Source organism: Copadichromis virginalis, linkage group LG6 (assembly GCF_057382275.1).
Source record: "Copadichromis virginalis isolate Kocher_CV1m ecotype Utaka linkage group LG6, C_Virginalis_male_GT1.1, whole genome shotgun sequence".
Lineage (NCBI taxonomy): Eukaryota > Metazoa > Chordata > Actinopteri > Cichliformes > Cichlidae > Copadichromis > Copadichromis virginalis.
In genome coordinates, this window is record NC_140623.1 from 7,568,331 (window position 1) to 7,595,322 (window position 26,992).

General features: G+C 39.5%; 1 pseudogene; it reads right to left on the minus strand.

Moving 5' to 3' along the window:
• Positions 1 to 16,205: 16,205 nt before the first annotated feature.
• LOC146707112 (zinc finger BED domain-containing protein 4-like) lies at positions 16,206 to 17,049 on the minus strand (annotated as a pseudogene).
• Between the last annotated feature and the right edge of the window lie 9,943 nt (positions 17,050 to 26,992).

A 26,992-nucleotide genomic window follows, 5' to 3' on the forward strand; every position in this document is an offset into this window, starting at 1 on the left:
TTAACAGGATAGTCAGCAATACCCTGTTAATAGGTTATTGCTGACTCTCATTCATGTGCGTGCTACGGCTCCGCATGAGCGTGAGCCAATGAGAGTCCCAAGGCACTTTAGACCACAAAACATGCAATCTTGACTTTGTTCACAGATCATAACTGCATTTACGTTCAACATAGAAATTGTGCTTTGTGCGATGTATGTGTGAAAACAGTTAAATAGGGATGGGTACCGGTTCTGACGTAAATGGTAGTAACCAGACCAAAAAGCAGCGCACATTTCGGTGCTTTATATCGGTGCTTTTTTTCCTGAAATGTCATACACTTTGGATTCTAACCAATCATTTTATAGTTAACATTGTTATCTTTTTACAAAAAAAACAGCTAAACATGAAAGGTTTTTGGACAAAGTTTGTGTTCTCCATTCTTTAAGCACCGGTTCAGCACCATTTCAAAAGTACCGGTTTGGTACTGGTATCGGATAAAACCTAAATGATACCCATCCCTACAGTTAAATACTGTGGCAACACGACAAACCTCATTAAAAAAAAAATGGGGTGCCGCTCTCACTCAATGGGAATTGGCTCTTCTGATTCTGATTCACTACATTGTTATTTATTTAATCTTTGTTTTCTGAGTTACCTTTGTTGCAGCTGCTCCAGTTCCTTGATTGAAGAGGCAAGAGATGGAAAAGGGGCAGAGCGAGCTTTAATGGAGGACTGCAAATTGTCTCATTCCATAACTCGGGACCATGGGGGGGTTTGGAGTTCATTATGTTAGTTTCAGTTAGGTTTTGTATGTTTTTGTCACGGCTGGGGCAGCAGTCGTGTGGTGGAGTTAAATGAGGACCCAAGATGCAAGAAACGTCTAGATGCAGGTGAGCGTTTTATTTACAAATGGTGAAATATACACAGAAACGAGGGTGGCGAGGACTGCACAAAGACAAGAACCTAAACTGGGAAAAACGAATAAACCTGGAACACGAGATGGAACAGAGAGACACACGGAGAGATACCAACTAACGCAGAGAAACACAGACGACGCGACGAGGAGCACAGGCAGACACACACTATAAATAGGTAATCAGGAAATGGCACACAGGAGGGGATACAGCTGGAACTAATGGGCATAACGAGACACAACCAAGTAAAACAGACTGTTTTACTACATGACTCGTGGACACGAACAGAGCACAGAGGAAAGACACAGGTAGGGCTGATAAAACACTTGAGCACTAAACACAAGAACCAAACCCTAAGAACTAATACCAAAATTAGAATAAACACTAGTGATGGGTAGATGAGGCCTCGTGAAGCGTTTCAACACATTCCCCAAACTGTATCGATACTGTGTCGACACAGTGTTGCTGTTTTTCTCCATACTGACACCTGCTGGACCTTAAAAATCATTGCAGGCAACTTACTTCAGACTTGCAACAGACACTAATTCAATGACCTAGTCATACTTGTATACACTGTAAGGTATTGTACTGTCCATGGAATCATTTTATATCTTTTACATTTCAAATATTGTAGACATCTTTAAAATATATTGTGAATGTCATTAAGTGAAAATTAGAATGAAAGTATTGTAAATGTAATTTTACCCATTTAAATGTAATTGACTCAGAGTTTATTATAAATTTTTATTCAGAAAAATAAGTTTATCCAATGTTTTTGCATTCAGTCTATTGTGGGTTTTTTTACACTATTTCCCCAGCTTTGGAAAATACACGTTCACTGTAATGCCAGGTGGAAAAGGTTAGGATAAGATGTTAGAGAGATAATACCATACAGCTTATGACAAAATTTGATCCGAAGTGATTGATGGCCCTAATCACGACCTTTTGACCTCCCGCCCCTCCCCCCCGGAAGCGTGTAATGAGCGTGACGAATCGCATCCGGAGAAGGGGGGTGGGAAACCCCCCGCGTGTCGAATTGCATCCTGAGAAGGGGGGGTGAACCCCAGAAGCGCGCCATCTGTTGCTAAGCGTGTCGAATTGCATCCTGAGAAGGGAGGGGGGAAACCTCCGGAAGCGCGCCATCTGTTGGAGGGGAATAAAAAAGCAGAGAGGTGGAGTCCGTCACAATTTCTAAGGCACAGACACAAGATGGATTTCCTTCTGCAGCCCAGCAGCGTTCCTGTGTCCGATGAGATCTGCTCTCCCAAAGAAGAAGAAGGCTTTGAATATGACATATTCAAATACAGCATATTTACTATGGAAGGCCTCGATCCGGACCTTATGACCCTACCGGAAATACTCAGGAAGTGTCTAGTCATTTTCAGACCAGATGCGTCATGTTCCCTAAGCACAGCGGTGATGCAGCAGATGATTCCGTGATGTATAGAGAGACAGAGCGGATGTAATTTTACTTTCTTAAGCTGCACCGGCGTTTGTAATGGAAATAAAGAGTGACTTCCTGTAGAGATTTCAATAGTATTTTATTTTCCTATAATACAGACGCTGTAAAAAAAAACCTTTAAGATACACCATAGCTTGTGATGAAAAGAAGAACTTTCTATCCGCTTGTAACCTACAGGCTGTCTATGTGTAAAAAACGAATAACTATCCCTTAGTGAATACTACTTTTCCTTTTGAGAGACTGAAAAACAAACCATAATTGCAGCGACAGGCGATCTTGTTTCACACACACACACACACACACACACACACACACACACACCCACCCACCCCGCGGGCCGAGGAGGAGTTTTTTTCTTCAATACTTTAACAATAAGTTTTCTCAATAGATAGAAAATGATGACGCTGAGGAGTCAACATCCGATATTATCGTTGCTTGTAACCCGGTAAATAATTTCGTACATCTCCCCATAAAACAAGTCTTAGCGGGGAAAAAAGCTCATATTCGAATAAGTTTATTCCCCTCTGTGGGAAAGAGTTTTTTTCTCAGAGTCAACCATGAGGCGAGTTTTGTCAACAGCAAGAACAACTGTTGCCCATAAAGTAAAACAAATATCCGCCTCTAAGTCGTATTTTACCGTTGCAGAATGTGGAAAACAGACAGCCCTCACAGGAGGCACCATAGTTAAAATATTTAAATTTCAACTAATTTTGTAGTAATGATCGGATTTCCTCACTTATCTACACCACACTCCTTGTCCTTGATTTCTTATCGTTTCTTATCGTTCCTCTGTCCCTTAATAGAAACCACATATATAGAAACTATCCTCCCTTTCAGTTGTCTTTTGCACTTCCATATCGCAAAGCAGTTACTGTAGGTTATTTTCTGCTTATGCATTAATGTAATTAATTAACTTATTTATCCTTAAGTAAGGTAATGACTTGAGTTCTAATGCTTTTTGTCTCTTGAGTTAGCTGTCAATGTGGGATTTTTTCCCCTTTTGTCCAGTTAAAGCTGCCTTTCATTCTTCAACACAGCTTAAACTCTAATAGGTAAGCTTTCTTGTAATTTCTTAGTTCTGCAGGCTTCTTGAAAGACATCCGAGACTCTTCTTTGGATGCTGGCTGCCTTTTGTTTTGTTTTCTGTCAAGATGATCCCACACTGCTTCGATTATCTTGAGGTTCGAACCCTGGAGAGATCAATCCATGACTGATGCGTTGTTTCATCCAGGCATACTTTGACTACATTGGCAGTATGTTTGCGATCATTGTCGTACTGAAAAATGAAGTTGAAGCCAATCAGACACTACGTGGTATTACATGGTCGATCAAAATCTGGTGGAACTTTTCTACATTCATAATTTGATTAATTTGGATAAGAGCTCCAACAACACTGGCTGAAATCCAGCCTCAAAGCACGGTAGAGTATCCACGCTGTGTTAAAGACGGCTATAGACATTCACTGTTGTATCTCTCTTCGGACCTCTTCCATGCATATTTCAAATTTGGATTCATTACTCCATAAGACATATTACAGCTGATTTCTTTTTCCAGTCAATTTCTTGTGTAATTTGGCACACCTCAGCCTTATTTTTCTCTGTTCTCCTTCCTTAAGAATGGCTTATTAACAGCCACCCTTCCAACTCAGATAACTTTTGATGAGGTTTCATGAAATGTTTACAGCACTTGAGTTACTCGCCACGGCCATCCTAAATGCTAAAAACACTAAACTTTAATTCTAAATTACGTAATTAACGTTAACCAGAAAAAACAAGCCAAAGTCGAAATGTTGCTGAGCTGACCTGTGGTATGCTATGTCTTCTAAAGCACGTATAATGTAAACAGAACTGGTCTTTGCACAGAAGCCTGTGGAGCTTCATAATTAACCTCAGTGTGTGAAGAGGACTCTCCATTTAATAATAGCTGTAATAAAATGTTCTGGCCGACGGTGTTAAACGCTGCACTTGGGTCTAGCAGGGAAGATTTCAACTTTTCAATACGAATGAAGGCTGAAAACTGATTAGATTAATGTCTGATGATCTTTTCCGTGCTTCTTCAAGTTTGTAACACCAAACATATTAAAGGATGATGTAAGGCTCACAGGAAGAGTTTAATTAGACACACATTTACTATTTTTCTTTATACTCTTTCTTTCTTGACATGTTTAATATGATTACTATCAGAGGAGAAAATGAACCTTGTGTAGTCTAAAAACTTTTTTATTTAATCAAACTGTAATGTTGTTGAACTCTGACGGACGTGTCTTTTAATCTTGTCAACAAATCCTTAATCATCTAAATCTGCCATTTATCATCTTGTAAAATGTTCCCTCTGCTTCTGTTGCACATCTCCCCCCGACACTCTCTGCTTCACCTGTCCTGTGCAGGTGGTCCAACCCCTGCCTGCCTCCTTAAACTGGGGTGTTTAAATCTCTTTACCTCTGTTGTGAACTTCACACAAAGTTTGTGGTAACAAAATCAAACTGACGAGGATCTCGTTTGAAAAACACACACACTCACGAGACAAAATAAAAACAGACTGCTCAAAGCAAAAGCAGAGCCCTCACAGCTGGTAGTACAAACACAGTGACAACATGCGTATTAGATACCCTCAGTGCCAAAAGCATAAATATGAAAAAATGTGATCACCAAGAATATCCTAAAAATGGCATTGAGGTGCGTGTTACAGTAAAGAAAAAAAAAAAGTAGCCAAATTTTCATCGGAAAATGTTGAATTTTAGTAAAAACAATGCTCTGTAGTTTGATACTGTCGTTACAGACAAAGCAGATGTTTAAAGCCTTTGGACGCACATTTGAAACGCACTCTCCTTATCAGCTGGAAACATTAAAACCGTAAAATGACTTTTTCAAACGGATAAAAACTATTGAACAGCAGCAATGTTGAGCCTGTTCCAAAATTTGAATGTACATGTGTTGAAGGTGCGGGTCTTGTTGAATTATTAAACATACTTTCTTTAATTTTTCGAGCCACAAAAACAACAACTTTTAATTTTCTTCTGCTTGAGTCTCGGCCTCGGGTAGCTCTACTTATCATTGCTCAGTCAGTTGTCTGTTTGTGCTACTTTTTTTCAAGGAGCAGTGGATTATTGGTAAGGGTGACTTTATGTGTTTAGCTACTTAAGTGGAAGTACTGTGGAAAGTTTTACCTTACATACATAGATCTACCAGTACAGCTTCTGAGGTATCTGTTTACAAAATGTTATAATCTATTCAAAGGTTCTTTGCAATTTTACATTGATAAACATTATCCTTAACACATTTGGCCCACATAAAGTACTATGGCCATCACACGGTCATTTAGAATTGTTTAAATAACTCGTGTCTTAAGTCCTTCCATCAAACAGAAAATAAAAAAAGTCGCATGGTTCACTTTTACATCACAAAATGTTAGAAATATAAGCCGTTCATAACAACCTGAAAGGTTGGGAGTTTAAAATGCAAACCGATGGAAGCAGAAGTAGAAGACTATAATGTCTCAGAGCACACGGTGTCTATTAATGTGTAGACATGTATAAATAAGAGCTTAATAAAGATGCTTAATTTCTTAAGAAATAAACAGGTGGAGTGATCTTTATCAAAAGTGGATGTTGCATCTGTGGCTAAACCACTGTACCCAAAAAAACGTTAAAAATCTACTGTGTGTGAGGCTGTGTAAGTAAAGCTTGCCCTTCACACCTGCGTGTAATAAACCATTTGTTGGGGGTTGTGGATTTGGCACCTCAGCATTGTGAAAGTGTGGAAACATGTTTCTGGCTGTGCATAAGATTCCTCCTTACAACTTAGAATCTCAGTTCTAAATGAAATTCAGATGTTTTTTTAAGTATGGCTAATGTATTATTTGACTTCTAAGGCACACACACACACACACACACACACACACACACACACACACACACACACACAAGAACAACACAGAGAAGAAGAAGAGGGGGTCGTTTTACTACACATCATAAAAACGCAATCATTCATCTTCCAACTGTATCTTTCTGTTCTGTCTTTAGAATCATAGGTTGTTTACTGAGCCGTACTTTGGGAGTCATACTATTGTGATACTGGGGAGAAAAGGGTAAGGTTTGATAGACTAAACCCTTACACACACATAACTTGAAAAACCTAAAGAGTGTGTGAGACTGCTAGCTGTGTTGTTCAGCATTAAACTCATCTACAAATGTGTTAGTAAAGAGCGACTTGTACTTCTGTCCCATTAAGCAACGGTTTAACAAATTTCACTGCAAACTATAAAAGGAATCTGGATTTATATAGAACATAGTAGTGATGGATTAAGTGCAGGAAACACTAGTATAAGGTGTCTATTGAACAAATCTCCTTCAGCGTTCAAAATGACCAAAGTGAGGCCTACAGGCGTTTCTCTCGATTGGTTGTGTTCAGGGAAAAAGCAGCTAAATACACTGAGACTGCTCCACATTGTTAGCGAGTTAACTCTGGATATCTGTAGGTTTTGTCAAACTTGGAGTGAACAAAAGCAGAAAAACAGTAAAAGATGCAGACGGTGAAAGTCTGGTTTATTTCATGAACACAATGAAACATTTTACAGTCCACAGAGCAAAGTAGCATACATGATAAATAGATACACATAACATGAGAAGTAAAACTCGCCGTCTTACCACATGTTATATTCTGTAAACTTAAAATAACCACAGAAATTAGAGTTTAGTGTTTTAAGTCATCTATTAAAAAACATGAGTCAACATTACTGAAGTGACGCTTTAACGATGCGTCTTATCACCGTGTTTATGATGATAAAACATGTTCTCTCGTTAGTAGATGTCAGCGCTGTCACTTGTCATGAAAATGTCCAGAGCCAGGGTTCCTCTTTAATTACCATTGATCATTAATAGGGTCACAAAAGATTTGTCACATTATCCCCATAAACAAAATTGCTTTTATAGAAATCATTGTGATACAAATATTTAGATTCTTGATTCACAATGTGCACGAACTCAAAATCTTTAGAGGTTCATATTTATAAAGTATCGCAAATAATACATTTATACCATTGTATGAGCTACACTTCTTGTAAAAAACTGATTGAAAAAAGCTCCTGTCGTGACCTTCCTTCTGTGAGGACACACACACACACAGAGAGAGAGAGAGAGAGAGAGAGAGAGAGAGAGAGAGAGGAGGAGATCATTAGGATTGGAGGCGTTTTTGGATTTTCACTTATTGTTGGCTTTACAGTCACATAAAATTCATTCCAATATTTTTGCCTTTGCTTCAATTAAGGTGCTTCTTTAAATCTACAGCAGCTTCCTTTTCAAAAAGTTTACTGACATAGTAAGGAAGTAGCTAGGGAACTCAGTAAGTATGAGCAACAACAGCTTAGGGACTGTTTCTACAATAAAGAGGAATTCATCATCATCCGCAGTTCATCAAAAAAAAAAAAAGAAAGTGCCATTAAAAACAATTCAGCAGATCCTCAAAGTATGGATACAATCTGTTTTCAGCTGTAGAGGTACGCTTCATGTACTTATCAACATGCAGTTTAGAGGCTTGCATTAGAGTGCTTTGGTACTTGGGCCTCTTTTATTTAGCACGGTTATACCATTGTGTATTTAGCTATATAAATATGCTCAAGAGTCTATTGTATGTTTGTCATGCAATTAAAAATTCAAAAATATAATTTTTAAATCAGTAACTTTGCAAATTTAGAGGAAATGTTTTTGGATAACAAATGTGTCACATTTTCAACAGGGTTTGAATAATCAGCGTTAACACAGGGACATTTATGCGCTGGGTATAACAGACGTCCTTACCTTGGAGCAGAGAAACACGGTGTATTGTTGCTTTTCTCTATTGTATAAGCAGCGCCCGACTGTCAGAAACGCTCTGTGCGGGTAGCAAAGTCGGATCCAACGCACATCCAGGAATCCGTGTGAAAGAAAGGTCTCGCTGCAGCTAGGCTCTCAGGATAGTCAGGCTTTTATTTATATTTGCATTCTGGTGCGTTAAAGCAGCCTCTGTGTCCCGCTTGGATCCTCATTCCGAAAATTCAGATATTTAAATAAAATGGTGAATTGGCTATGAGGAGCCACTTAGATCTGTAAAATGAGGTTTGATTAAATTAAACTCTTATGAACTCTACCTCTCTGCTGATGTGTTCCAAACAAGCAATGTTTTCTACACGTCCAAACTGTGTGCTAACTACCTCACACCGCTGTGTCTGGGATCCGAAAAAATAAAAAGTTAAAACGCTATACCTTGCGGCAGTTGTGAAGTGCTGAGGAAACTACTGTGTGTCTGATGGGGTGTTTTTATATAGGTGGACTTGGTTTCAGTTGGCCTCTGACATGATAAGATAAAATAAAGGAAACTGTTTGTAATGGAACTACAGTGCTGGGATGCTCTTGATAAGGGAGCCTCTTTTATTGTTTTATGACTTGTTTTGCTGACTGTTGGGGGCCTAACTGTAACCAACTCTGTCTAACTGTTGCAGAGTTAAGAATCTGTAGTTTTTAGAAGTAACACAAGAAAAGTTTATTTCTAAAGGAATACCTGTTGTTTGTGGTGCTCTATTTAAAACTATTAGTGTCATGAACCGAAGTTCAGCGCACAAGCTGGACCCAGAAGCAGAGCCAACACACACAGGAGTACGAGAAAATAAACTTTATTTTAACTGAAGGTGTCCCGGGAGGGTAGAAGGAAAACACGCGTGAAACTCGAGAAACCAAGGGACCGGGAGATGAGTCGCGCAGGAACGCCGAAAACGGGACTGTGGGAGGCTGCAACAGAAAAAGGACAAGAATTATTGGGGCGCGGGGAAATAGCAGCATACGTGGGGGAAGAGTATGAGTCTTACGGTGACAGCGGGGCCGTGGGAGCCGGAGGGAGGGGTGAGGGTCCGCGCTAAATTTGCAAAGTTACTGATTTAAAAATTATATTTTTGAATTTTTAATTGCATGACAAACATACAATAGACTCTTGAGCATATTTATATAGCTAAATACACAATGGTATAACCGTGCTAAATAAAAGAGGCCCAAGTACCAAAGCACTCTAATGCAAGCCTCTAAACTGCATGTTGATAAGTACATGAAGCGTACCTCTACAGCTGAAAACAGATTGTATCCATACTTTGAGGATCTGCTGAATTGTTTTTAATGGCACTTTCTTTTTTTTTTTTTGATGAACTGCGGATGATGATGAATTCCTCTTTATTGTAGAAACAGTCCCTAAGCTGTTGTTGCTCATACTTACTGAGTTCCCTAGCTACTTCCTTACTATGTCAGTAAACTTTTTGAAAAGGAAGCTGCTGTAGATTTAAAGAAGCACCTTAATTGAAGCAAAGGCAAAAATATTGGAATGAATTTTATGTGACTGTAAAGCCAACAATAAGTGAAAATCCAAAAACGCCTCCAATCCTAATGATCTCCTCCTCTCTCTCTCTCTCTCTCTCTCTCTCTCTCTCTCTCTCTCTCTCTCTCTCTGTGTGTGTGTGTGTCCTCACAGAAGGAAGGTCACGACAGGAGCTTTTTTCAATCAGTTTTTTACAAGAAGTGTAGCTCATACAATGGTATAAATGTATTATTTGCGATACTTTATAAATATGAACCTCTAAAGATTTTGAGTTCGTGCACATTGTGAATCAAGAATCTAAATATTTGTATCACAATGATTTCTATAAAAGCAATTTTGTTTATGGGGATAATGTGACAAATCTTTTGTGACCCTATTAATGATCAATGGTAATTAAAGAGGAACCCTGGCTCTGGACATTTTCATGACAAGTGACAGCGCTGACATCTACTAACGAGAGAACATGTTTTATCATCATAAACACGGTGATAAGACGCATCGTTAAAGCGTCACTTCAGTAATGTTGACTCATGTTTTTTAATAGATGACTTAAAACACTAAACTCTAATTTCTGTGGTTATTTTAAGTTTACAGAATATAACATGTGGTAAGACGGCGAGTTTTACTTCTCATGTTATGTGTATCTATTTATCATGTATGCTACTTTGCTCTGTGGACTGTAAAATGTTTCATTGTGTTCATGAAATAAACCAGACTTTCACCGTCTGCATCTTTTACTGTTTTTCTGCTTTTGTTCACTCCAAGTTTGACAAAACCTACAGATATCCAGAGTTAACTCGCTAACAATGTGGAGCAGTCTCAGTGTATTTAGCTGCTTTTTCCCTGAACACAACCAATCGAGAGAAACGCCTGTAGGCCTCACTTTGGTCATTTTGAACGCTGAAGGAGATTTGTTCAATAGACACCTTATACTAGTGTTTCCTGCACTTAATCCATCACTACTATGTTCTATATAAATCCAGATTCCTTTTATAGTTTGCAGTGAAATTTGTTAAACCGTTGCTTAATGGGACAGAAGTACAAGTCGCTCTTTACTAACACATTTGTAGATGAGTTTAATGCTGAACAACACAGCTAGCAGTCTCACACACTCTTTAGGTTTTTCAAGTTATGTGTGTGTAAGGGTTTAGTCTATCAAACCTTACCCTTTTCTCCCCAGTATCACAATAGTATGACTCCCAAAGTACGGCTCAGTAAACAACCTATGATTCTAAAGACAGAACAGAAAGATACAGTTGGAAGATGAATGATTGCGTTTTTATGATGTGTAGTAAAACGACCCCCTCTTCTTCTTCTCTGTGTTGTTCTTGTGTGTGTGTGTGTGTGTGTGTGTGTGTGTGTGTGTGTGTGTGTGTGTGTGTGTGTGTGTGTGTGCCTTAGAAGTCAAATAATACATTAGCCATACTTAAAAAAACATCTGAATTTCATTTAGAACTGAGATTCTAAGTTGTAAGGAGGAATCTTATGCACAGCCAGAAACATGTTTCCACACTTTCACAATGCTGAGGTGCCAAATCCACAACCCCCAACAAATGGTTTATTACACGCAGGTGTGAAGGGCAAGCTTTACTTACACAGCCTCACACACAGTAGATTTTTAACGTTTTTTTGGGTACAGTGGTTTAGCCACAGATGCAACATCCACTTTTGATAAAGATCACTCCACCTGTTTATTTCTTAAGAAATTAAGCATCTTTATTAAGCTCTTATTTATACATGTCTACACATTAATAGACACCGTGTGCTCTGAGACATTATAGTCTTCTACTTCTGCTTCCATCGGTTTGCATTTTAAACTCCCAACCTTTCAGGTTGTTATGAACGGCTTATATTTCTAACATTTTGTGATGTAAAAGTGAACCATGCGACTTTTTTTATTTTCTGTTTGATGGAAGGACTTAAGACACGAGTTATTTAAACAATTCTAAATGACCGTGTGATGGCCATAGTACTTTATGTGGGCCAAATGTGTTAAGGATAATGTTTATCAATGTAAAATTGCAAAGAACCTTTGAATAGATTATAACATTTTGTAAACAGATACCTCAGAAGCTGTACTGGTAGATCTATGTATGTAAGGTAAAACTTTCCACAGTACTTCCACTTAAGTAGCTAAACACATAAAGTCACCCTTACCAATAATCCACTGCTCCTTGAAAAAAAGTAGCACAAACAGACAACTGACTGAGCAATGATAAGTAGAGCTACCCGAGGCCGAGACTCAAGCAGAAGAAAATTAAAAGTTGTTGTTTTTGTGGCTCGAAAAATTAAAGAAAGTATGTTTAATAATTCAACAAGACCCGCACCTTCAACACATGTACATTCAAATTTTGGAACAGGCTCAACATTGCTGCTGTTCAATAGTTTTTATCCGTTTGAAAAAGTCATTTTACGGTTTTAATGTTTCCAGCTGATAAGGAGAGTGCGTTTCAAATGTGCGTCCAAAGGCTTTAAACATCTGCTTTGTCTGTAACGACAGTATCAAACTACAGAGCATTGTTTTTACTAAAATTCAACATTTTCCGATGAAAATTTGGCTACTTTTTTTTTTTCTTTACTGTAACACGCACCTCAATGCCATTTTTAGGATATTCTTGGTGATCACATTTTTTCATATTTATGCTTTTGGCACTGAGGGTATCTAATACGCATGTTGTCACTGTGTTTGTACTACCAGCTGTGAGGGCTCTGCTTTTGCTTTGAGCAGTCTGTTTTTATTTTGTCTCGTGAGTGTGTGTGTTTTTCAAACGAGATCCTCGTCAGTTTGATTTTGTTACCACAAACTTTGTGTGAAGTTCACAACAGAGGTAAAGAGATTTAAACACCCCAGTTTAAGGAGGCAGGCAGGGGTTGGACCACCTGCACAGGACAGGTGAAGCAGAGAGTGTCGGGGGGAGATGTGCAACAGAAGCAGAGGGAACATTTTACAAGATGATAAATGGCAGATTTAGATGATTAAGGATTTGTTGACAAGATTAAAAGACACGTCCGTCAGAGTTCAACAACATTACAGTTTGATTAAATAAAAAAGTTTTTAGACTACACAAGGTTCATTTTCTCCTCTGATAGTAATCATATTAAACATGTCAAGAAAGAAAGAGTATAAAGAAAAATAGTAAATGTGTGTCTAATTAAACTCTTCCTGTGAGCCTTACATCATCCTTTAATATGTTTGGTGTTACAAACTTGAAGAAGCACGGAAAAGATCATCAGACATTAATCTAATCAGTTTTCAGCCTTCATTCGTATTGAAAAGTTGAAATCTTCCCTGCTAGACCCAAGTGCAGCGTTTAACACCGTCGGCCAGAACATTTTATTACAGCTATTATTAAATGGAGAGTCCTCTTCACACACTGAGGTTAATTATGAAGCTCCACAGGCTTCTGTGCAAAGACCAATTCTGTTTACATTATACGTGCTTTAGAAGACATAGCATACCACAGGTCAGCTCAGCAACATTTCGACTTTGGCTTGTTTTTTCTGGTTAACGTTAATTACGTAATTTAGAATTAAAGTTTAGTGTTTTTAGCATTTAGGATGGCCGTGGCGAGTAACTCAAGTGCTGTAAACATTTCATGAAACCTCATCAAAAGTTATCTGAGTTGGAAGGGTGGCTGTTAATAAGCCATTCTTAAGGAAGGAGAACAGAGAAAAATAAGGCTGAGGTGTGCCAAATTACACAAGAAATTGACTGGAAAAAGAAATCAGCTGTAATATGTCTTATGGAGTAATGAATCCAAATTTGAAATATGCATGGAAGAGGTCCGAAGAGAGATACAACAGTGAATGTCTATAGCCGTCTTTAACACAGCGTGGATACTCTACCGTGCTTTGAGGCTGGATTTCAGCCAGTGTTGTTGGAGCTCTTATCCAAATTAATCAAATTATGAATGTAGAAAAGTTCCACCAGATTTTGATCGACCATGTAATACCACGTAGTGTCTGATTGGCTTCAACTTCATTTTTCAGTACGACAATGATCGCAAACATACTGCCAATGTAGTCAAAGTATGCCTGGATGAAACAACGCATCAGTCATGGATTGATCTCTCCAGGGTTCGAACCTCAAGATAATCGAAGCAGTGTGGGATCATCTTGACAGAAAACAAAACAAAAGGCAGCCAGCATCCAAAGAAGAGTCTCGGATGTCTTTCAAGAAGCCTGCAGAACTAAGAAATTACAAGAAAGCTTACCTATTAGAGTTTAAGCTGTGTTGAAGAATGAAAGGCAGCTTTAACTGGACAAAAGGGGAAAAAAAATCCCACATTGACAGCTAACTCAAGAGACAAAAAGCATTAGAACTCAAGTCATTACCTTACTTAAGGATAAATAAGTTAATTAATTACATTAATGCATAAGCAGAAAATAACCTACAGTAACTGCTTTGCGATATGGAAGTGCAAAAGACAACTGAAAGGGAGGATAGTTTCTATATATGTGGTTTCTATTAAGGGACAGAGGAACGATAAGAAACGATAAGAAATCAAGGACAAGGAGTGTGGTGTAGATAAGTGAGGAAATCCGATCATTACTACAAAATTAGTTGAAATTTAAATATTTTAACTATGGTGCCTCCTGTGAGGGCTGTCTGTTTTCCACATTCTGCAACGGTAAAATACGACTTAGAGGCGGATATTTGTTTTACTTTATGGGCAACAGTTGTTCTTGCTGTTGACAAAACTCGCCTCATGGTTGACTCTGAGAAAAAAACTCTTTCCCACAGAGGGGAATAAACTTATTCGAATATGAGCTTTTTTCCCCGCTAAGACTTGTTTTATGGGGAGATGTACGAAATTATTTACCGGGTTACAAGCAACGATAATATCGGATGTTGACTCCTCAGCGTCATCATTTTCTATCTATTGAGAAATCCCATTGTAAAAGTAATGAAGAAAAAAACTATTCTGCCGTCTCACTCCTCCTTGACCCGCGGTGTGTGTGTGTGTGTGTGTGTGTGTGTGTGTGTGTGTGTGTGTGTGTGTGTGTGTGTGTGTGTGTGTGTGTGATCGGCGGCGTTGTTTGAACGGAATGCTGACATAATATTCACGGATTCTTCCTCGCGATTGGTAGAACTGTCACAGTAGGGGCTGAGCAGATATCGACTCCCCTCCCGTTTCTTCTCTCATTTTATCCTAGTCTAGCGAAGCATCTGTTTTTCGCATCTTTCTCTTGACAATACCAATAGTTAGAGAGGGTTGTTTTTTTGTTTTTTTTGATTGCCTTCTTGTGAATGCCGTCTGTTTTCCACATTCTGCAACGGTAAAATATGACTTTGAGACGGGTATTTGTTTTACCAAATGGGCAACAGTTGTCTGACCTTGTTCTTGCTGTTGACAAAACTCGCCTCATGGTTGACTCTTTCCCCACAGAGGGGGGTGCTTTAATAAACTTATTCGAATATGAGCTTTTTTCCACTAAGACTTGTTTTATGGGGAGATGTACGAAATTATTTACCGGGTTACAAGCAATGATAATATCGGATGTTGACTCCTCAGCGTCATCATTTTCTATCTATTGAGAAAACTTATTGTTAAAGTATTGAAGAAAAAAACTCCTCCTCGGCCCGCGCGGTGGGTGTGTGTGTGTGTGTGTGTGTGTGTGTGTGTGTGTGTGTGTGGGTGGGTGTGTGTGTGTGTGTGTGGGTGTGTGTGAAACAAGATCGCCTGTCGCTGCAATTATGGTTTGTTTTTCAGTCTCTCAAAAGGAAAAGTAGTATTCACTAAGGGATAGTTATTCGTTTTTTACACATAGACAGCCTGTAGGTTACAAGCGGATAGAAAGTTCTTCTTTTCATCACAAGCTATGGTGTATCTTAAAGGTTTTTTTTTTACAGCGTCTGTATTATAGGAAAATAAAATACTATTGAAATCTCTACAGGAAGTCACTCTTTATTTCCATTACAAACGCCGGTGCAGCTTAAGAAAGTAAAATTACATCCGCTCTGTCTCTCTATACATCACGGAATCATCTGCTGCATCACCGCTGTGCTTAGGGAACATGACGCATCTGGTCTGAAAATGACTAGACACTTCCTGAGTATTTCCGGTAGGGTCATAAGGTCCGGATCGAGGCCTTCCATAGTAAATATGCTGTATTTGAATATGTCATATTCAAAGCCTTCTTCTTCTTTGGGAGAGCAGATCTCATCGGACACAGGAACGCTGCTGGGCTGCAGAAGGAAATCCATCTTGTGTCTGTGCCTTAGAAATTGTGACGGACTCCACCTCTCTGCTTTTTTATTCCCCTCCAACAGATGGCGCGCTTCCGGAGGTTTCCCCCCTCCCTTCTCAGGATGCAATTCGACACGCTTAGCAACAGATGGCGCGCTTCCGGGGTTCACCCCCCCTTCTCAGGATGCAATTCGACACGCGGGGGGTTTCCCACCCCCCTTCTCCGGATGCGATTCGTCACGCTCATTACACGCTTCCGGGGGGGAGGGGCGGGAGGTCAAAAGGTCGTGATTAGGGCCATCAATCACTTCGGATCAAATTTTGTCATAAGCTGTATGGTATTAACTCTCTGATGTTCGTTAAAGGATCCTCTGATCGTGGAATGTTTCTCTCCGCCAAGTAGCGCTGGACCTCAGTGATGGAGTCTGCTGTTGCATTGTTTGTTTGTCTGCCAACTTCTTCATCGAGCCGATGCCACGGGTTTTCTGAAATAATAAAAAATTAATGCCGTTTTAGTTTTTGTCATCTACTCCAAATTAGTACACATTAGCATCAAAATAAATGTATGAATAAGCTGATAATACTGAACTTGCCTGGAACAGGTGACTGCTCTGATGAAGGTCCAGGCTGTGGCTCAGATGTTGTGCGGGCAATTACTGCAGCACACTCCACTTTTAGGCAATTGACTGCCTCGCTACACTTGGAGGAACTACGAAATCCGAGTTTTTTAAATCTGGGGTCTAAAAGTGTTGAGAGGGTCAACACACTTAATGACTCCAGATTAGAAGCAGTGTCTGTGACACGATGCCTAAGTTGGTCATGGAGATGGGTGGCAGCTTGTGTGTGTAGATGTAAAGAGTTCCGCTCAAGTGCACAATATAGCATTTTCATCATCGGGATTACCTTTGATCCTGAAACTCTCCTCAGACAACTCCACTGTGGCCTGATGGAAAGGGGCCAACACAAGAAGTGCTTCCCTTATAATGTTACATTCATCAGTCGTAAGTGGACTTAAATCTGTTGGAAGAGAAGCAAGAGATACCCAGACTGCTTCTTTCTCATCATGTAGCCGTGACAGCATCTGATATGTGCTGTTCCAACGCGTTGGTACCTCGTTGATAAGTTCCAAGATGGGCCGTCCCATCTGCTGCTGCACTTGAGCAAGCTTTTCTTTGGCTGTAGTGCTGGATCTGAAGAATGATACGATTTGTCTAGATTTATCTCTTATGGATGAAAGTTCAGGGATTTGATCGCATGATTTCTTGACTAATAAATTGAGTTTGTGTGCAATGCAAACTGAATGTCGAATTTGGAGCAATAATGTTTGGTGCTGCATCGGTCACAAGACACCTTACCTTATTTGTGATGGCCCAGTCATCCATCATGCCCTTTTTGAATTGGGCCAAACTGTCTGCAGTGTGACTTTGTGGAAAGTGTTTCACACCCAACACAGATGTACACAACTGCATTTTCTCATTAATGTAGTGACAGGTAAGAGCCAAGTAAGCCTCCATATTCAAAGAGGTCCACAGGTCGGCTGTTATACTCACTGCCACAGCTTGCTGTACTTCCATTTTCACTCGTTCGAGTTCCTCCGTATGTTTTTTGGCTATCAATTCCTTTATGGTCTGAAGATGAAACAAAACTAAATCAGTATGCAGTACAAACCTTTCTGGTTGGCAAAACATATGATGGATCAAGGACCTGAACCAGCTCCCTGAACCCCTCACTCTCCACAATGCTAAGGGGTTGGCAGTCCTTTATAATAAAATTCAGGACTGCCTGGTCCAGAGCAATCTTCCTAGATGCTTGATTTCAAAATAATAAAACATTAATTAAAAAAAAAAATGATAAAGCTGCTCAATGTCTATATAGGCCTACCTGTGTTCATTCTTGGTGTGTTTGTCTCCTGATTTTCATGTTTTGCTCTGTAATGCCTAAACATTGAGGAGGTGCTTTTGTTTGTGTACGAAAGCTCCGCAGAACAGATGCGACATTTAACCTGCAAAAAATAAAATAAATATTTTACACTGCAAGTCACAATGCTGTTTTTCCTATTCTGATAGATTACACTGAAACAAAGGCAGACACACAGTTAACTTATTTGCAGTTAAAAGATCGAAATGATCCCACACAGCAGAAACTTTTCTTTTTCTTTCGGGCTCCATTTTGTTGTAGAGGGATATGTATTTTTTTTTCTTTGTGAGAGTAATTTCGGATTTTTTGGTGGCGACTCATTCCGTTGACAGATGCTGATGCGGTACCTTTTAAACACAGTTTGGCGTGTTGGCAATGAGCGATACAGCAGCTGTATCGATCACGTGACTTTTTCTTAAAGGACACACTATAAGGTATTGTACTGTCCATGGAATCATTTTATATCTTTTACATTTCAAATATTGCGTCAGTGTTGCTGGACCCATCACTAATAAACACAAAAAACAAGGGTCGCTGGGTCAAATGACCCAGGATCATGACAGTTTTACCCCCTTTTTGTGGGCTGATCAGCCACTATTTAAGTTTCCCCTATGTCTCGTTAAGTTACCTCAGTTTTTTTGAGTTATCAGTATTGTTTGTCAACTTTGAGTAGAGTTCTGTTATTTTGACCTCTTTTATGGGCCAAGATTTTGATTCTTTTTGCATGATTTAACCAACTATGTTTTTGGGTTAAATAAAAAAAATCCTTTCTTGGCCTTTAACCTGTGCCTAAGTTTCCGTCACTGCTCCGTCCATCACAGTATCTGATCGATACTTTGTTTCTCTCCCCCTTAAGTTCAGTAGGTATAACTAAATTGTATTAAATAAAGTTTTTAAAATTTTAATTTCAATCACAGCTCACACCCTGTATTTTCACTTCCCGGCAGACTCAAGACTATTTTGTCATACACTCTGGCAAACCCACACATGTGGTAAAACTGTGGGCAAAAGTGATTTTTGTCATGGCTGTGTGCAGGCAGGCAGGGGGATAGGACCCAAAATGCAGGACTCGGAGGCAGACGTGAACTCAAAATACACAGCTTTATTGCTGGAGCAACGGAACAGAAACTAAACTAAAGTGAGAATACAAAAAAATAAACTAAGCAGGCAGATGACCGGAACACACAGATAACCTGAGGGTGCGACATGACACTGAGCAAGGGCAAACACAGGGCTAATATACACAGGGAAGTAATCAGGGAATGGAAGACAGGAGGGAGACACAGAGAGATCAAGGCTAACGAGACCGGGGGAGCAAAGCTGGACACACTGGCATAGTACACAACCTTTCAAAATAAAACAGGAAACAACAAACAAAGATGCAGACTAAGAAACACGGACTTTACACGGGCAGAATTAAACCTAAACTAAACATGAGACACAACCTAAGAGCTAATCCCTCACCAAGAATAACTGAAACAGATCTATAATAATAAAAATGAACAAAGCACCAGAGCATCAGAAAATAATCCATAATGCAAAAATAAACCAAAACATAAGAAACTCAAAATGCTGGGTCAACACTGACCCAGAACCGTGACAATTCTTTTCTTGTCCTTGCCTAAGTGTGCTTGCTTTTTCTTTTGGGTTTGGTTTTTTTCAAGTTACTCATTACTTTCAAAGTAACTAGTTACCAGGGAAAGTAACTTTGGTTTTACTCAGAATTCTTCTATAATTGTGTTGCTTCCCTAACTGGATACCAGCTTGCTTACATGTTAGCACTATCCTGCCACAAGTGCACCGTGCCACCTAATGGCCTGAACCTAGAATGGCAGTGTAGTAGTGCGAGTGCAAGTTAATGATGAAATGAATGGAACTAAATTTGAAATTAACAATGTTTGTTTTATGTCTCACTTTTTTATCTGTCTGTTTTAAATCGATTTCTATTGTTTCAAACCGCTATAAATCCAAACACATCATTTTGGGGTTGATGCAGCAGTGTTATAAATCTAATCATTGTACATAGTATCACTAGGAAGAAGCAGTGGATCACAAAACACCACATACAGTGTGTTGAAACTTTTGAAAAGTATATTTATTTTTGCCATTGAAATGGGTAGAAAGTTTACTTTTAGCAGTGCCAACATTAAACTGTGCCTCAGACCATTTAGGAGCTGTAGGTATCAAAATAGTGCAAAAAATGGTTCAACGTGAACACAGTGAGGTTTGTCCATTCTGTGTAAGCTGAACTGCACCAACTGCAGACCCCGTGTTCAGTAATGATGGGCAAACAAATTATGGCAATAAATGTAGTTTACTGATTTGAGATAACCTGCACATGATACTTGTCTTGCTGATGCTGAATGCTCTCATGATACAATTGTTTACCAGTGTGAAGTTTGATTTCACTTCCAGATCTTGTTTTCCAGGCTATGATGGTGTGTATGCAGGCTCCTAGCAGAGCCAGGTTTTGAGGAAACTTAGTATGCAAAACACACTAACATTTTTTATTGCAGTGTTATAGGTCCGGGGTGGTGCTGCTCCAGAGGAGGAGACGCCTTGATGTTGCCTGGGACATGCTCTGGCTAACCTTTTTCTTTAAGACAGGAATCTAGGGTTGATGAGTTGACTCATGGGAGTGTCCATGCATCAAGAGGAGGGGTCCAGAATTACATGAATTACATGAAACTATGTTTTCTAAATTAGGATTTTTGCAGTGATTTGTGTGATTAACAGTTCATTTACAGGTATTGAGCCTATGCAAAGTGTTGCATCCATGTTCAGATGAGGCTTTGATGGCCTATAAGTGAAGTTCACTGAACTAAGGAGTGTTATTTGATGATGGTTGACATGCTTTCCAAATAGACGTTTTTCCTCCTAGCAAGGAAATATAGGTGCAGCAGTCAGAGTGTTGCTGAAAGGAATCTCCTGAGAAATCTTCAGAGGCCCAGTGAGAAGCAAGAACCATTCCAGGCATAGCTGACAGCCCAGGCAGTGGTTGAGGTCAAAGGTCGAGCTGGATGGGGACCACGAAACTGCGTTGGAATGAGAGCTGTGCCAAGGGGGCTTTCCAGAGGCCAACAGAGGAGATTGTGGACAACAGATGGGAACCTGAAGGATGAGGGGAGCGTGCCACGCTCCATCGACAGCGCAGAGGGAGTTCGAGGATGGCATCATGATTCTGTGAAAAGCACAGGAACCAGAAGCTGTGGAGGTGATGACAGCAGTTTCCTATGAACATCACCTAATGCTGTGTCACTGTACTATGCATACGATGACACTCTGAAGACTGCTGGGATCATAAGAACAGTAAGATGACTGGATCCAACACCCTTTCCACAGAGGAATTTTCCTGGAGAGGATGGACAACTGAGGAGTCATAAGTATCCCCCACAAGATAAAGGCCTGAAGTGAGGTGATGGGGGTTGATAAAGGCCATAAAACAGGAGGGCTGACGAGGCCCGAGGCCTGCAGCTTTCAAGATAGCTGAGACCCATGTTTGAATGTCATTCTACATACATTTGGACTCTGGTCCTGTGGACAGTGATGGGAACAACTGGAAGGGACATCTACGAGGCACTGCAGAACTTAACTGCTCTGCAGAAATATGTGGCAGACCACACATCAGGAGGAGACGCGTCACAAGGCTGGATAGCCTGGTTGACATCTGGACCATGGTGGAATATGTTCTTAAAGTTTTGACTCCCATTCTTACATTGTTGGCATTGTTTTGCTTGGTTATAGGTTGCATCCTGCCATGTGTAAGATCGATGGTGAATAAAATGATTGCTAACACCTTTACCAACTTTATATTGTTGCAGCAGAGTGACATGGATGCTAAGGCTAATGTGTGTGTATGAAATGAAGCCTGCACTGAAAATGTTGACAAGTGGTGTAGAGCTGAAGATATATATACGCCGTATAGCCTTAAAAAATGACAAAAGATCAGGGGTGGGCAACTCCAGGCCTCGAGGGCCGGTGTCCTGCAGGTTTTAGATGTGTCCTTGATCAAACACAGCTGATTCAAATGGCTAAATTACCTCCTCAACATGTCTTGAAGTTCTCCAGGGGTAATGAACTAATCATTTGATTCAGGTGTGTTGACCCAGGGTGAGATCTAAAACCTGCATGACACCGGCACTCGAGGCCTGGCGCTGCCTACCCCTGGTTTAGATGAACTGCTGGACTTACAGACCAGCAGGTTTAGGGAAGTCATTTATGGGGTCACACACTGACCCACCACACATACACACATACTTACACAACGCACAGGCAAGGTACTCTTTGTGTGTATGTATACGTCATATGTTAATGAACCTATGTATGTTCATGTGAGCTCAATAAAAGAACAATGTTACGGGGAAGCGGACGAGGGCGACTGGGGTCAAGTGAAGGAACGTCGCTTGTCGTAGTTCTCTCCCTCATGCATGAGTAACACGAAGAACTTTGCCTACTTGTGTCTTGCTTTTGCTGTGTAATCAAATTGTCCTTAACGTTCCAGCGAATAAGTTTACGCTACAAACCTATCATTAATATTTCTAAATTGTATAATTTTGACAGGATATAGTTTTATGAAGAGCAAAATATTTAAAGTTAAAGTTTATTTTTTTAAGTTTATTTAATCTGGAATAATATTCCTGTCTGTTTTTATTCATATTTATGTTTAAAAAACATTGTTTTTCTGTGTTCAATAAATGTTTATCTTGTTTGGCCCCCGACCTAAAGCGTGCCTTAAGTTTTGGCCCCCTGTGCAATTGAGTTTGACACCCCTGTTTTAAACCCTTTGGAGAGAATGAAATGTAAGTCGTCCTTTCTTTATCCAGGATTCAAATGTTTTTAGGGAAAAAGTCTCATCATATGTGCACCATCTGAAAGTTTCAGCATAATTTGTATTTTATATAATTTGACAACTTTCTGCCATAATTTCAATGTAAAACTTTTCCAGTTCAATTTTATGTCTAATTTGTCTGCAGGAAATCCATCTGCAATAACTGCTTGAAGTGTAATATTGGTGCATAATTCAAATTCAGATTTTTTCCATTATCCTTGTAGTCTTTGTTGTCCTGCAAGGTAGTAGTTTCTTAAGCATGGTAGAGCCATCCCTCCTCTTTCTTATCCTTGCTGCAGAACACTGAAATGATTCTAGGTTTCATAACCTGCCAGATGAATTAGGAAATCTATTTGTCCCACTCTGTAAACTCATTATCACTTACTTCTACCGACAGTGTTCAAAAATATATAAAAGATAATATATAAAAGACGAGGAAGGATATTCATCTTCATTTTTAAATAGTATAAGGTTCCATCTTTGAGAGTTTAAGTTTAAATAATCAGCAATTATATCAGATACAATGTCAGGCACATACCACAATGTGCCCGTGCACATTGTGCAAAAATATCATTTTGCACAATTATAAGTGAGGGTGGAAGATGATCGTAACAGATGGCAGAGAGAGGGGAATCTTTCCCTGACATTTGCATGCTTTTTTCAAACAAACATGATCGACATAAACTTGTGCAGCTATTCGCTGTGAATGGCAGGTGTGGCCATTCATTCCTTTGAGGCACTGCCTCGCTTTTTCTGTCATTTCCACATAAATTCTATGTTTACTTTAAAACTCCCTGTTATTGATGTGAGTTAATGTGAGTCTTAAAGTGTCTGACCTGAACCACAATGTTAGAAAGTTGTGTCCAAAAGAGGAAAGTAAAAATTGTTTTAAAAATACTCAGTCAGTGAAAATAGTTGACAGTGATATGACCCGTACCACATACAGGAGAAGACCCACAACATTGTCAAACTCATTTCTTTTTAACAAAACAAGCCAGAGATGTTTCAGTGTGAGAATAAAACCTGAAGTCTTTCCAATTCTGTATTTATGTTTACAGCCTTACATGCAAATTCTTACATACAAAGCAACATTTTTACATTTAATTTTAAATCTTTACCAAGGACATAATAAAAATGCAAAGGCATAATTTACAGTGGTTCCCAGCATTAAGCACCACTTAATGATCAAAATAACAAAGAAGGTAGAAAAACAAATGTATTTTTGGTTCATCAGGCTGAGAGTGAGAATGACTTGAAGGGATTTCACAGTTATGTACAAGAATTACAGATCCTTCCATCGTCATTTTTTTTTCTAAAATGTATCTTGAATAAAAACACTTTTGATAACAAAACAAATACATGCTAACTTGTTTTGACTAAATATGATGATGTGGGAACTTTCAGGCTAAATATCTTTAGCGGTTGTCACGGTTCTGGGTCCGTTGGACCCAGTATTTTGAGTTTATTGTGTTTTGGTTCACTTTTGCATCATGGATTATTCTTTGTTTCTCTGGTACTTTGTGTTTCAGTTATCTTGGTGTTTTGGATTGTTTCTCATTCTCTTGTTGTGATGTTTATTATTATTATTATTATTATTATTATTATTATTATTATTATTGTTTCATGTTTCTATTATCCATGTTTTAGGAATGGTGGTTTCATGTATAGTTCAGTTCCATGTTTCATTTTCTGTCTCTGTGTTGAGTCCATGTCTCTGAGTTGTGATTCATGTTTCCTGTTTTATTGTGAAAGACTTTGTCTTATGTTAGTGTGTGCAGCTTTGTTCCCCATGTCTCGTTAGCCCTGATCTCTCCCAGCTGTGTCTCCCTTCTGTGGCCCATTTCCTCATTACTACACAGCAAATTCAAAAGTGTTAAATGTTTTGGTGTTAATAGTCTTCTTGCAAAAGTAGAGTTAATTTTACTCTAAGTAGAGTCACATTCTTTTAATGTAACTCTGAGGTGTAAAATGATAGTAGTTAAAATCGAGTGTTAAAAATGAGTGTTTCTCTGTCAAATCTGGAGGTGTTACAATGGAAACATTAACTCTTGACCTCTTAACTCTGAACTCCTACAGGGGCTATGACACCAACAGAGTAAATTCACAGACTCCGCCCCCAGCACGGCTCCAATCGAAGCTGAAGTGAAGCCGTTTCAGAACATTTTGCTCTACATATTTGAGTTGTTTGCCATACTTGGTAAGTCATTTTTTCAAAGATTGTTTCAATTATTTCTATTAGCTTTTACTTCTGTGGCTCTTTGGAGTTGAGACAAAGCTGTGTGAAAGGCATTAGCCATGTTGCTCGGTGATAGCATAATATTCTGTTTTAGCTAGCTGAAAGGTATTGTTTGCAGGCAAATACCACAGCCTTGAAAAAAAGCTTGCATGTGAATTTTCAGTCAAACTTTTGGTCAAATACACCTAAAACAATGTGTAGAATGTGAAACGTTGGTATAATGGTGCTACTTGAAGCCTGAAAACGATCGCCCATTAAAAAAAACGAGCAAACAGCAGTAGCAGACGTCCTGACTGGATTCTACGTTAGCATAGATCCCTCCAGAGTTTTGTGCACACGGTTTAGGTAAAAATTAAAAAGGTTGAGGTTTTACATTTAGTTCAGTATTACCTGTTGCCTGTGTCCTTGTCTTTTGGGAAAATACTTTACACAAGTAATGGCTCAAAGAGGATTCCTTTTTTTTTTTAACTGTGCTGCAATTGTTTACTGGATTATTTGTGCCATTAATTAGTGTCAACTAATTTTTATTCAATCTCCACACAGGATATGCTTGTGAAGATGGAATATGGGGGAGAGCAGAAGTGCGTTGAAGTTCCACAAAGGGATGAATGAAGGACATGCATATTGTATTGAAGAAATAAGTGATGAGAATGCTGTTATTTGCATTTACCATGTCAGACCTTTTGATAAACAAAATTCTAATGAAAGTGAGAACATGTATACTGTTACATCTTTCAGAAAATGTTTTGAAATTGTGGTGCACAGTTCAGAATAAATGTTTTTCAAAAACCATTGTATCTTTTTAGTAAATGTTTATTTCCAAAAGAAATTTCTAGAAGTTCAGAACAGTAAAATTCCTGCTTTTTAGAATGAATTAGAAGATAACTCTTACGTAGTTAAACTAAAATACTCTTTGAGAGTTAATATATAAACTCTTAACACCAAGTGTTAAATTATCAACTCCAGACAGATTTGGTATTTAACACTAAATCAGAGTTAACGTACCAACTCTCCAAAAAGAGTTAAATTAACACTCTCTGGTGTGGACCCATATAGACACTTTAATAGTGTTGAAATCAAATCCGACAGTGTTAATTTGGACATGCTGGATTTGCTGTGTACCCTGTGTATTTAAGCCCTGTGTTTTCCCATGCCCAGTGTCGCGTTGTACCCTCAGATTATGCCTGTGTGTTTTTGGTTTCGGTGGTCAGTCCTCACTTCATGTTTTGTTTTCTGGCCAGCAATAAAGCTGAGGTTTTTGAGTTGCATTCTGTTTTCTGAGTCCTGCATTTGGATCCTCCTCTCTGCCTGCCCGCACACAGAGCCCTGACAGAACGACGCGACCAGTATGGATCCAGCGGACTCACTTTTCACCTCTAAGGGAGAGAATCTCGCGCACCTATGGGATTACTGTCGGAGGATAATCCACGCTGCGAGCCCCTACACGAGGCATATGGAGGTAGTGTTTTTTTGATAATTTCTTGTCGTCTACTGCCTCCACCGTCAGTTTTCTGCACATAAACGGACTTAAGCAAATGATAACAGCTCTAAGAGCGAGGCTAGCCTTTGAACTGTTTGGCATGGGCGGCCCAGGGAAAGAAGATTCAGCCGTTCTCCTGGAGGCCCTCGCCACTTGGTACTCTCAGCGACAGCAGCGTTTTTTGCCACGGTTTATCACCAAATCATTTGATCCGTCCCTGAGGAAGAAATGCAACCCTCGCCATCATCATCCAACCACACTTCCATTCTCACCTGTAGTAGGGACTGGTGTAGTTTTCATTTCCACACCTTCAGCTCAGTTTTCCGATCAGCAGCCACCTTCAGCTCAGTTTCCAGTGTCACCTGGTCAGCAGCCGTCTGTAGCCCAGTCACCAACTCCACCACCACCACTATCACCTCAAGTTCAGTTATCCATGGCTCAGTCGCTACCTCAATCAGACTTTTTGCAGACTTTATTACAGTCCATGGCCCAGTCAGTAGCGCAGCTAGTGCAGGAATCGTTAGCTTTGTCTTCTGCTAAATCAGCCTCTCATCTCCACCCTCAGTCAGGGGTCCCTATTGCCTCTGGCCCTGCATCTACTCCAGCTGGAGGGCCCGAGGAGCCCGTCCAGCCTCATGTTTCGTCTGCTG